Genomic DNA, 14238 nt, shown 5'->3' with positions numbered 1-14238 from the left:
AATCTTTGATGAATAACATACCCTAGTCTCTAATTTTAGGGCCTTCTTCAACTATGGTTTCATTCAATCATTTTTCTAGAGTTTTATCCCTTTCCTCACATCAATGTTAGTTTTAGATATTTCTTTTACTCCTAATCCTTCCCCTCTCATTAAGGAGCTAAGGAGATCCATCATTTTCTCAAGCTTATTCTCTATATTAGAGATTTTTTCTTTCATTTCATTCATTTCTATATTCTCATACTCATTAAGATCTAAATCTTGCATATCTAAGGACTTGTAAGACTAGAACTTTGATTCTCCACCCAACCAGATCTCAAATGGACCCTAAACACATGGTTATATAGGCCTAGGTGATGCATGACCTTCCAACTTTAGCCCCTTGACCTTTCAATGGCTAGGCATGGCCCTTTCACTATCCAATGCCTCCTTAACTCCCCCTAGAAGGGGGCGCCTACTTCTCTGGCCTTTTGGGCTTCCCTTATGCACCATTTACATCCCTTTTACATTGACCTTAATGCCTATTAACCATTACTTTAGGTATTTCCAATTTTAAATCCTATGAACCTTATTTATATGCAAACCTTTTACATATAAATAATATTTTCTAGTCTTACCTTATAGTGTTTCATGTCAGTCTCATAACACCCATGTATCTCGAGTAGTGACCAGCTCTTCATATCTTCTTGTAGGTTCCTCCTTTGCCATCCTAGAAGTGGTGGCTTGTAAATCACATATTTTTTCATTGTTTTTAAAATTTGGTGTGGGGGTATTTAGATTATTATTTTTTAGTGTGTGTGTGTGTGTGTGTGTGTGTGTGTGCATGTGTGTGTTTTTTGTAGCAATTTGGATGTTCATATCCAAATTGCTACAAAAATTTCACCTCTTCCCAAAAATAGAGGGTTCTTTTTGTATTGCTTTCTGCCTACGCCCTTTTGCGCTGGAGCCTCTGCCTTGTTCTCTCCTCCTTCTCTACGCATGACACACCCATAACGTCAGTCGATGGGTTTAATGCGCTAGATTCTAGAGATGGCTAGGGGCTTGAATCCAAATCAAGACGATGATCCAGCTATTGGAATAAGGGAGGTGCTGAAGGTGGACGCATAGGACTGCTCTTTGCAGGCTTCACAATTTCAGCCAAAAAACTCAAACTTCTGTCTAGCAGTCTTTGAAGCCGAATTGATGGTATCTTTGTTGGGGGTGGACATCGGGAGCAGCTATTGTGATGATGTATGGCATGCCAAAACCTGAGGCTGAGGCCTTAGCCAGCTCGAGGTGGATCAGATGAGAAACTAAACCAGAGCGGTTGTGTGTGTGCTTAGGCTGTCGTCCACATCAACAGCACAACAATGGTAGGAGAGGATAGACAATGTAAATAGTTAGCTTCTCCCGAAGGGCGACAATAGTCTTAGTCTTCGATTCCATCTCATACACCATGTTGAGCACATCTCACTGCAAAATTTAAGGTTGCTAATTAAGGTTATGTTTTACTTTTTTTGTTATGCTTGTTTTGACCGCTCTTGTGCATTAATTGAGCTAAAACTTCATGAGGAGATAGCCCTTATGAAGTGCTTTTCTCACCTAAAAGGACTTCACTCAATTATGAGGGGAAGTCGCTTTCTGTGTTTTTATTCAAAAAAGTATACTGGTTTGTGCTAATTGTTGTTGTCACTTGTACATTACAAATCGGGATGAGCCCTTCAAATTGTGGATAGAGTCGTAAAAGAGATTCATTTTGATAAAAAAAGGTTTTGGATTTAGTTGAATATGAAGGGAGATATTAGCAAAACATTGAAAGCTACATTTTTAGTGAAAGGTGAGAGGAGGGCTTTAACAGGAACCTTGTGCTAGTATAAAAGGTGAGAGGAGGGCTTTAACAAGAAGCTTGTACGATATCAAGAAAAGAGTGATGATAAGGTTAGTGAGCTCTATAAATCGAGAGGACTAGGATGTAGATGAAGGCTAGGGTTAGGATACATGGCTCTAATAGGTCATGTAGGAAATTAGGGGAGGGGGGTTTTTGGAAGGGGGAGCTTAAACTTATAAGTTAGAGGGCAAGGGGTTTTTATGGTGGGTGGCGGGGAGGGCGAGGAAGAGAATGAAAGTAGGGAACAATTTTTAATTGTAGTTTACCATGTGTGATCTAGTGGTATAGGTTCAAGACTTGATTAGTTTATTACTCTTATAAGATGACCACCCATATATATAAGTTTATGAGAATACATCTTTGTTGAAATATACAAGTGAATAGGGTGTATGCGGGAACAAGCCCTTGGTTAGAGGTTATAAAAGAGAATCTGTAAATGTGAGAGAACCTGTGAAAAGGTGAGAAGAATCTACTGGAAGAGAATAAAGGGTAGCATAAGAAGATTTAGGAAGTGTGGAGATATTCTGGGAGAGGTGGAGTGAATCAAGAGAAATCAATGGGATTAGATGCTTGGATGTAAACTCTATAAATTGAGGCATTGGCCTAATGAGAATTTGCTGATTTTTGATTATCCATGCCTACATTAAGCTATTAGTTAATTACTCTCACTAATCACATCTTAATTATCATCTAATCACTTTGTTAATGATGTTGATTCTAGCATTTGATCCACCATCGCTCATCACATTGCTGTAATTTTAACATGGTATCAGAGCCAAGCCTAGAATCCATCAAGTTTATGAGCCCATTATCTAGTTAATTAGGATTAGTAGATAATTAGGAAATAAATAATTTTTTAGTTATTTTCAAGCACCTTTCTGTACCCCCAGCTAGTTGGAGGAGCTCCCTCTCCTTGTAGGCTCAAAATTAGCCCAAACCTCTTTAGCCACACATAGCCAGCCTCTCCACGATTCAGCCAAGCTAATCAGAAGCGCAAACCGCCAACGCAAACTGCAAAAATTCACGAATGAAGAGGCATCGTTTTTTTGAGGTGAATTTGATTTCTCTACTGCTCCAGATCAAATGGGTCTAATTCCTCTTAGCCTCAGGGGTTTTCAAGCATGCTCTACAAGCTGGTGAAGTCAGAATTTGATTTGATCAAGTCTACAGTGAGATCCAAGCTCTTCATCAAATCTGCAGGTGACTTTGGTAAAACAGAGATTAAGCATTCAATATTTGGTCAAATCTTATGTTTCTTGGCTTAATCCTCTACTAGACTAATTGCTATTGATGTCCTTGAAAGGATTTGAGCTCATTTGAACTCTAAGGCCTCAGATCTGGGCTCCCCACATACTCTGTTTTTTGCACACAAAATAGAGGATTAATTTGCTAATCAGTGCTAATCATTGTATTTTGGTGCAATTGAGGGTTCAAATTAATTAGTTATCTGATACAGATCCCTATAACTTTAGATTGCAATTCGGAGTTGGTTTGATACTCCAACCATTCTGTACAAATTGGTTACCCTTGATTTAATGTAATTTGGTAAAATTATGCTGATAAAATTATGGTAATCATCATTTTGCATTTAACCCTTGGTTAACGCCTGCAAATCACACTCAAATTCAAGATTATTCACAGCCAGAGTTGCATTTGGGAATGTGCATAAGAATGAATGCTATATGCATTATGTATTGGGCACATTACATCAGTGTAAAAATGGGATCAGACACTGCTCTTGTCTAGAATAAGGCAAGAGGTAAGACCTCCCGCATAGATTTGTGTTTGCATTGCATAGTGACACAAGATAAACATCAAAAGCCCAAAAGAACTGTCAACAAAACATTTAAACATGCTGCTCACATGGAGCAAGAAGAACTGACAGACAAGCTCATGGCCCCAGCCATGAAAGAAGAAGAACATCTCTTTCCAAGAGGAGGATCCACACCAAGAAGAAAAGCTGAAGGAAGACATGGACACGAGAAGAGAAGCTGCCACAACAAGAAGACTGAAAGAAGAGGAAGACATGGATGCGTGGAGAGAAGCTGCCATGACAAGAAGAATGAAGACAAGAGAAGATGTGAGGCTCCAAAGAGTGAGGAGCCACGTGAAAATCTCTGAGAGAGAGAGAGAGAGAGAGAGAGAGAGAGAGAGAGAGAGACCCCACAACCCAAAGTAACCTGCCCCAACAAAGTAAAAACCACCTCTGAGCCACCGATGATGTAGGCCACGTGGTAAATGTATGTGTGAGTACTTTAGTCAAGGTCGTGGGCACTTGTAGTAAGCCTTGGACACATTGAGAGAGAGAGGGTCAAGGACTACGAGTTTAGGGACTTGAGGCACTGGTCGTCGTCTCGCAAGCTATCAAGTAAGAGAGAAACTTGGTACAGGGTCTAGGTGTGCTAAGTTCACTTGAGGGGAGGTGTACTAGGCACTGGTCCGCGGACTATCAAGTAAGAGGGAAACTTGGTATAGGGTCCAGGTGTGCTAGGATTATTCACTTGAGGGGAGGTGTTGAAATATACAAGTGAATAGGGTGTGTGCGGGAACAAGCCCTTGGTTAGAGGCTGTAAAAGAGAATCTGTAAATGTGAGAGAACCTGTGAAAGGGTGAGAAGAATCTACTAGGAGAGAATAAAGGGTAGCATGAGAAGATTTAGGAAGTGTGGAGATATTCTGGGAGAGGTGGAGAGAATCAAGCAAAAGAGGTAGAGTGAATCAAGGAGAAATCAGTGGGATTAGATGCTTGGATGTAAACTCTATAAATTGAGGCATTGGCCTAATGAGAATTTGCTGGTTTTTGATTATCCATGCATGCATTAAGCTATTAGTTAATTACTCACTAATCACATCTTAATTATCATCTAATCACTTTATTAATGATGTTGATTCTAGCATTTGATCCACCATAGCTCATCACATTGCTGTAATTTTAACAATCTTTGCCTTTGTGCTTAAGTAAACTACATGCTTCTATTATACACCTATGCTGCTTACATCTTTGCATCTTGCCACTCTTGTGCACGTCTCACTGCAAAATAAAGCATTTTATAAACATAGTTATTTTAAAGATAATTCAAGTATAAACAATTTGATATATTTTGAAGGCAGTGCTTTGATTTACTTTAAGTTATTGAAAATTTAAGTAAATTTTAGTCTTTTTTGAGAATCAAGTTATAAATTTCTGTCTAATACTAAAAAAAGATATATATTTTCAATATTTGGAAGGGAATCTTTCCAAGTAGTCTAGGTCAATTACCTACTCTACTCGCAAACGTGTTAAGAGAGAACTCTTCCAACTATCACAATCGAAAGAAGCAATAGACAACAACTATCATTGGGTACTTACCAATGCTTCGAGCTCACGTCCCTTGAGGCTCCCCAAGCTCGCTTTTAGAACTCCTCCAATCTCCACCTCCATGCTGTCACCCGCGGAGTCGCTCGCACCACAATGTAAGGCAATCTACCGCACAATCTCCCACACACATGCATATAAGAGGAACATGCACTAGATGACTCTCTCACTCTCTCTTTCAGACACACAAGACAAAGCAAGAGCTCTCATAGCACAAAGAGGGATTGTGTTCTTTCATTATGAGAAATTGCCTTTTATACATCTGGCCCTTATTCACACTTGGGCACCCAAAACTTACTAAAACTAAGGCCTTGGGTGGCTAGCATCTCAAAATGTACAACTTTTATAGCGCCTTTACATAACACTTATTAATGTCCTCAATTGGAGGAGTATCTTTGTTAATCCAAAATGGGATTAACAAAGGATGATCAGATTTGAAAACATGATTAGTAGGGAAATTGATGAGGGAACAACATGTGGATAGAAAAGTTAGTTCTTTATCCCCTATTCACATATTTGTGTAATTGAGCATTTTAAATTGTTTGTATGTATTCATTTTATATGTAAGATCTAGATTCACTATAACTAGATGGAGGCCTAGTAGCTCTTATAGCCATGGCTTAATAAAGAACCGGGGAGGAAAAAGCATGCATGCACACAATGTTGCTACCCTTGCTACTATGGAAACACTATTATGTTTGCTGCTCAGCAACAAGAAAAAATAAAAAATGATGTGCAAAAGAATCAAAAAATGAGAGAGAATATTATCTCCCATTATTATCTTATATTTTTAAAAGTCATTATGTGAACACTTAGCATTGAACATAATACAATTTGAACACTTAGGATTGCACAAAAAATTTAATGATGAAAGTTGCAATGCAAAATATATTTCATCAATGTAATAAAAAAAATTACAACCCAAAATATATGTTCATCCAATGCCTATAAGTTCATTTATAATTTTATCTAAAACCCTAAAAAGGTATTAAAAAACATGAGGATCTATGTGGCCCATGGCTCATTTGTCCTCTTCCTCCTCCTCATCATCATCACCATCATCGTCATCGTCTTCATTCTTCTTACCCTCCTTTACTATCATTCTACATCATATATAATAAAGCATATAAGAGCATTAAAAATTGGTTACCTTAAGCCATCAAAAAACTATAATCATCAAAAGTTATACTCACATTATTTGTACCTACGTATGATCAAGTCTAACAAAGTCTAATTATACTCCCCTGGATACAAGCCACTGCCATGTACTCTTGCTATTGTTTTCATGGTGGTACTTATAGTCTACCTTAGTTAGTGAATGTGAAACCCAAGGAAAAGTAGTGGGGGGGGAGGGAGTATCGACCACTTGAATATTTGTTACCTATGTTACATGTCCATATCAAAAACATTGCAAGAATAACATGCCATAAAACAAGGCAACACCAACCAAACAAGGATAACATTTCAAGAACAAGACAATTACATAAGACCCTTACATAATAAAATAAAACAAGGCAACACCAACCAAACAAGGATAACGTTTCAAGACAATTACATAAGACCCTTACATAATAAAATATGTAAAACACCACACACTAAGCCCTGTGCATAAGAGGGCCTTTTGCATAATTCTATGCACAAGAGGGTGTTATGCCTGCAAAGCAAAGACAAGAAAAAAAACCATGTTGATTGAGGCCTTATGCATTAGGCTTATACACAAGGGCCATCAATAATTGTAATTTATAGGACTTGTGCATTGGGGAAATCCATGCATAGGGCAATTTATAGGGCCCATTAATTAGCCTTATACATAAGGGTAATGCATAGGGTCCATGCATAAGGTCATTATATAAGGCTTATCCATTAGCCTTGTGCATAAAGAGCAATGCATGAGGCATTATACATCACAAAACACCAAAAAAAAAAAAACAAGGCACTCAAGAGTACTAAATGTAGATGTAAGAAAAAAGAGGAAGAAGATAGTCTTACCTCTGCAATGAAGACTGACAAGAATGAAATGATGGCTGACAATCGGGTAAGAAGAGACCTCTAGAAAAGAAAACATAAACACCAAAAGCTAAGACTTGTGCGCATAAGAGGGCCTTATGCATGATTCTATGCACAAGGATTTGTTAGGATCAAGTGTCACACCCATAGTGCATTGCACATTAAACTAGGCATCATATTTCAAAGCTTAGTAGATTAAGGTTGTCAAAAGGGTCAAAGGGATTTAATAGATTCATGCACCTTCTCTTGGAATCTATAAGTTCCATTAGGGACAGAATCATGGAGTAAAATTATCATTATAGCCTACCTTATGTACAGGAGGTGGAGAAAATCAAGGATCCTTTTATAGGAAAGAAATTAGAGCTATTACTCTTTAATCCTTTGTACTTGGAGCCTATATAAGGAGGAATTATCTAATGAAACATTAACATGTTTTAGAGTCACTTTGATTATTAATTACTCTTGGTTTAGAGTAACCTATGCCTAATTATCATGTTTAATGCCAACATTTATCCACTATAATCTAGTCCTATCCCTAATGCTTGCCTACTTAGAATATGCTATCAGAGCTTTGATCCTCTACGAAGGCCCATATAGCATTTTATCATCATGTAATAACATTAGTAAGAGATTATTCTCACTAATCAGTGCATTTCTCACTAAGTTGTTACTGTCAGCTTTGTAAATCAGCTCATTGCACCAATACAAGAGCTTTCTGCTAACAATTAGGGCCAAAATGGAGGTCAAAAGGGCCAACATTTAATCTTTTTGGCTAGGTGAGGATTAAGAAAAGGGTCAATATAGGAGGGCACCATCTATACACAAATATGAAAATGGTGGAGCAATTGGATGATGGTTTTATCTTTCTTATTGGTATTCTATTTATAGAATGATGCTCTTAATATTATTTATTTTTTCCTTTATTTAGTTCTCTCAGGAACTTTATTCAAATGACTATGTGTGGCTAACTCGAGCAACATCAATTCAAACAATGTTAGCTACTATCATAGCATTGGATCAAGGAGAATATACAATAGATGTAGATAGAATACCAAAGAGAAGAAAAGGAATTCCAGTGCTTCTTCATCTTCAAGAAATCTCTTTGAAAAATACCCATAGAAGACCCCCAAAAAAGTTGCACCATGGAAAACCCTAGGAAATAGTTTTGTAAATAGTTTTTCATATAAACAAAATCCTATTGTAAAATAATTCTGAATAACACCTAATCAAGACCATGTATTATTCCATTGATGTTGTTTGAGACAAATGCTTTTATTTCAATGAGATTATGTATCAATCACACCAATCCACAATCTCTAAGATGTGGGGGGGTAATACACTATGTGCAAGTGAAGGAGTGCTCAAATCTGCTCCTCAACTTCTTACCATCTAACTTAAAATAAAAATTCGTAGGAGGGTCACTCAACATCAAGGACATCTCATGTCTAAGAAAGGCTAATGGCTAGTGGCCTTCCATATTTACTGTAATCATTTCATGCTCTCCCTAAAGAATGTTCAGTTTTGCCATTATAGAATCACTACATATATCTTGATCCATGCTAAGCCATTCCCCTTTTATAAGTCTCCACCCACCTCCTATAGACAAATCACATAAATAATGTTTGTCGCGAGTAATAAAGTACCTATTCATCATATGATAAAAAGTTAAAAAATCATACTTATTATACTTACTAAAAAATAGAGGTTATAATCACACTAACCAAGTTATTATTGAAATGTAACATAAGATTTTGAAACTCGATAGTGAACTATGTCATCTTGATAGGTTATCTTTGTATCCCATTACTCACCCAAGAGATGTTTCATCCTATCTTCAGTTGGACTCTTGCAACTATATGTAATCTTTGTTTTCTTCAATTCTTTATAAGATGCAAATAAGTGAACAAAATAGCTTAAGGGAATAAACCAATTGAGATGCATGTCTTTTGAGCCTCTATTTGGTTTCATTGAAGCTTACACATCATTTGTAAGTTTTACCTTTAGAAGCTACAATCACATCTATAGTAGGTTATGGCCATTGGAGACTTGACAATAATGGGAGTGACATGGGCTAATATTCCTAGTTGATGGAACAACATATAAGGAATCATAGAAAAATATACATTATGATGCTAAGTAGCTAGCATTCTCTCCCTCATATGACAAAGTTCCAATTTCAGCATGAAAAACATTTAACTTTCCACTTAAGCACTTTATTGCCATTCTTCAATTGTTGGTGGATATAATATAAAAACAATCTGCTAATTAATTAGAAAGCCATTTCTCTGTTCTAGTCCAGGGACGGCTTTGGTTGTCCGTAACCCCAGATTAAATAATGAAAAACAAAAACAAAAAATTAGAAAGTTAGCTTCTCACCACCATTAGGCTTGTGTTTTGTAATTTGATTATTCGGATGCAAGGAGAATTCTTTATGCATTATACATTTGGGCTTTGTCCAATCCCCTTTGTGAGAAGTGCAAGAGCTTACCTAGGCTTGTGGTGGCAAAGATGAATGGATATACGTTGGCATAGATGTAAAACACCAGCAATGTACACCGAGCTTCATCGCTTCAGAGACTAATGGTGAGGAGCTAATGGCTCTCCAGCCAAGTTTTGAAACCAGATTTAAGCCACGCCAATGAGAAGGTCAAGACCAATGGCAGGAAGTCGATGTGGGAGGAGATTTGAATGTCAATGGGCAGGGGTCGACGGTCAAATGGACACAAGATCCAAAACCAAGGCAATGAAATTGAGGCCGTAAACCTTAGCTCTGATACTAATGTTGGATGAGGGAGAAGATGCTTTACAAACTCACACATACACACATGCACACACAACGACGACAGAGAAGCTTAGAGAGGAAGAGAGACGAAGCTCGATATGCTAGAAAGTATTCGATAATGATGATGAATGAATGAATGGAGTACACGAGTACAAATAGCCCTAGCCCTAGGGTTGATGTGTCTAACACACAAGCGTGTGTTCACACGGGGAAAAAACCCTTGTCAGCAGCACAGGGTAAAAAGTGTCCATGTGTAGGGATGTTGTCACGTAGGCTGTAACGCCTGTGACCGACGACAGACCGGATGGCCAGACGAGGCTTTAGCATCAACGCCTCGGCCAGAGCGCCGAGGACGTGGCCATCCAGGGTTCAGTGGGAGAGGACGCCCATGCGGAGTCATGGGCGGCCAGGCTAGTGTGGACGACAGGCCACACACTATATAGCCTGGGGGATGAGGGGCAATCCTCATTCTTTCTCTATGGCTGTGTGGTGAGCCAGAGGCCGTCCCCTCTTGTGGTAACGCCCATAGTGGTGTTACGATAATCCAACATTGGTATCAGAGCGTCAGTTTCGATTTGGTTAGGGTCCGGAGCCCACTCAATGGTTTTCAACCATTCAAAAAAAAATCTTATCCTTATCTCTCTACAGGGCACAATTGACTGTGTGGAGGGAGGCGACCATAGCTGGAAGGAAGAACTCTCTCTCTCTCTCTCTCTCTCTCTCTCTCTCTCTCTCTCTCTCTCTCTCTCTCTCTCTCTCTCTCTCTCTCTCTCTCTCTCTCTCTCTCTCTCTCTCTCTCTCGGATTATAGTAACACCACTACGGGCGTTATGCGATAATCTAACATTGGTATTAGAGCGTCAGTTTCGATTTGGTCCGGATCCGTGCATGACCGGGGACCGAAGCCCACTCAATGGTTTTCAACCATTCAAAAAAAATAATCTTATCCTTATCTCTCTACAGGGCACAATTGATTGTGTGGAGGGAGGCGGCCATAGCTAGAAGGAAGAATTCTCTCTCTCTCTCTCTCTCTCTCTCTCTCTCTCTCTCTCTCTCTCTCTCTCTCTCTGTTGAACACACCCAAGCGCTCCATTGTAGGTAAGCAATTTCATTTTTTTTGCTTTGGAGCTTGTCTGCAAAAGAAGCGTTTTTCGTCTGGTGTAGAGAGAGAAGTCTGCTGTGAAGAGAGAGAGGCGGTTGGAGCTTTTTGTCTGGTGTAGAGAGAGAAGTCGGCTGTGAAGAGAGAGAGGTGGTGCTATCTGGAGCTGAAGGTCGACTATTATCTAGAGCTGTGGAAGGCTGAGGCCACAGCCGGCGCGGCGGCCAGCCAGCAGGCCAGCGCCGGCGCGGGCAGCCAGGCCAGTGTCGGCGGCCAGCTAGGCTAGCGCAGCCGCCGGCGGTGGCCAGCCAGTTATTTTTTTATTTTTTATTTTTTATTTTATTTTTTTATTTTATTTTAAAAAAATAAAAAATCAAACAAACACCTCTCTCTCGGCAGTGGAGGGATAATCCCGGAGGTAAAGGGATAATCCGGGGTGGTTCAGGCACAGGTTCCCGTGGGGATTAATTTTTTTATGAGTTGTAGGGAGTAGCGACGCTTGTAGAGGCTCGCAGCGCAACACAAATCGGTAGTCGACGAACGACAGTCATAGGCGACCGTAAGGGGGTGACTATTCTCTCTCCACCACTGCTCATTTTATTAGCGTTTTTGTAATTTTCGAGTTCTCGCATTTTTCTTTGTGCAAGAATTAAAATATGTTTGCTAGGCGTAGTGTGTCCCCACCGCCTTCTACTTCTCTAAGGTTTTCAGGTCTCTTGTCCTCGGTCGCGGGTTTGACCCCGACCGAATTGTCAGGCCGTATACGCCCGACCGTTGTCCGGTCCAGAGTGCGCTCGTCGATCACGCGTGATCTCCCAGCGCCCTCGTCGTCTATTGACCCCGCCTTAGGACCCAGCGAGCCTGCAGCGGTCGCAGTAGTAGCAGATGACCCCTTTCTGGCCGATGAGCCAGATGACATGAACATCGACGTCGTCGAGGGGACCGAGGAGGACCTCCTGGAATATGACGACGATGATTATGACCTATTGGACCCTGCCGACATCCTGACAGAGACGGAGCTCTCTAGTGGACTTTTTAAATATCTTTATGCAAAACTAAACAATATGGGTAAAGTCCAGGCTGACTTCGTCACGATGCTACTACAGAGCATCTCCACACGGTTAGATGCACTGACAGCCGCCTCGGCTAGTACTCTGACTCCTCGTGGTAGCCAAGCTCCTGCGGTCTTGCGGAACGGGTGAGCGTAGCCTCGCCAGTGGTTGCTAGAGTCACACAGGCCGATGCGCTTGTGGGGCCGTTCGTAGAGACAGCTTCGTCGTTATTGAAAGACTTGAAGCCGCCTAGTTTTGGTGGCGAGGAGAAGGAGAGAAACAAGGACTTCGTCAACATGTTTCTAGCGAAGTGGTCAGACTTGCACGCGCTGCAATAGTAGCCTAGCCAGATACAGCCCATTGAGGCTAGCCTCTCATTAACCGGCAAGGCATACAAGTGGTGGATGAGTTTGATAACTCGTCCTACCACTTGGATGGAGTTTGAAACGATGTTTCGAAAAGAGTTTTTGCCTGTTAATGAGGTGGAGAGAAGCTGGGAGTTATGGGACAAGTGCTCGATGGAGAACAAATCCCTGAATCAGTACATCTTAGACTATAGGGAGATAGTACTCAAGCTAAAGGGGATCGATGCATTCCAGACATTGCGAGGCTTTAAAAGAGGCGCCTCAAAGATGATTACCTTGAGTACGTAGAGCCCTTACAGCCTAAAGACTTAGCAGAGGCAATTAAGTATGCGCAGATATTTGATGACATCAAGCGTCGTAGTGCGCGTGGTGGTTCGAGCAGGGCCGAGGGTAGTGAGAAGAGGAGGCCAGGCCTTAAAAGAAAAGGGTTTCGCAGTGATAAACAGGGGGATAGGATGGACCAGGAAGGATAGGGTGGTCATTGGTCTAAAAAATCGTGACCATCCAGGAAGAAAAGAGACAACGAAATCCAAAAGAAAGAGTAGTATATAAAAGCGCGAAAGAAAAATCGCTGCTTTAATTGCAAATGATGTAGGGCACACGAAGGCTGAGTGTCCAAAGCCTAAAGCCAGCACGAGTGGCAACGAGCCCAAAAGAGATGGTAAATCCTCTAGGCAGTTGCATACAGTGCAGAGACTCCCTCTCAGTTCTGCAAAGTTCAAAGCGCAAAGTTCAGAGAGGTGACAGTGTATCATTGTGATGAACATCACGCTTGTTCAGTGACACCAGCGATGTGGCAGCCTACTGTAGGTCCGCATGACATGGTGCGCATGTATGGCACCATAGATTGCCGTAGAGTCATAGTTTTTATCGATGATGGTGCTAGCCACAACTTCTTGAACTACTCGTTAGTCAAGAAGTTGGGGTTGACTGAGACCCAGAGCGATCATGAGTATACTGTTGGCCTAGCCAACGGGTATGACAAAACGGTATGGAATACCGTAGTATTGGGGGTCCCATTATCTATGCAGGATTACGAGGCTCCACTTGACTTTTAGGCCATGCACTTAGCTAGAGCAGATGTATATCTAGGTAGGGAGTGGCTGTATGGCTTGGGCCCTAGTCTAGCTCAAAATTACCTACATAATACGCTACGTTTTGACCATGGAGGTAGAGTCATTACCCTGCAGGGCGACCGTATTGTCCTCGCCACACCACTTATTTCCTCCATGGAGCTGTGCACAGCGGTCCGCAGAGACCAGATAGATAGCAGAGGTATATGCTTGTTACCCTCTTTTAAATTCTGTTTCCGTAGATGAAACTATAAATGATGTTTGCATAGACAAACAAGGAAAACAAAATAGCCTTGGATGAGACCCACTGTTTGAAAACCCTGTTTGGCATGTATGCGATTCAGACAAGAAAAAATCCAAGGCGAAAGAGACATTAAAGAAAAAGTACGTAGATACTTTAATGAATTTATTAGAGGAATTTCAGGATGTTTTTCTTGATGATTTGCCAGATGACTTATCACCATCTAGAGAAGTAGACCATGGCATCGAAGTTATGCCAGGATCAAAATCTATAACTTATAAGCAAACCTGCTTATAGATTAAGCCACTCCAAGGCACAGGAGGTGGAAAAACAATTGACAGAATATTTGAACAAAGGCTTCATTCGGCCTAGTTCAAGTCCGTGGGCATCACCTATTCTTCT

Source organism: Cibotium barometz, chromosome 47 (genome assembly GCF_041138505.1).
Source record: "Cibotium barometz isolate CiBa-2024 chromosome 47, ASM4113850v1, whole genome shotgun sequence".
NCBI lineage: Eukaryota > Viridiplantae > Streptophyta > Polypodiopsida > Cyatheales > Cibotiaceae > Cibotium > Cibotium barometz.
The sequence above is the reverse complement of the archived record's forward strand: the minus strand, read 5'-3'. Positions refer to the sequence as shown.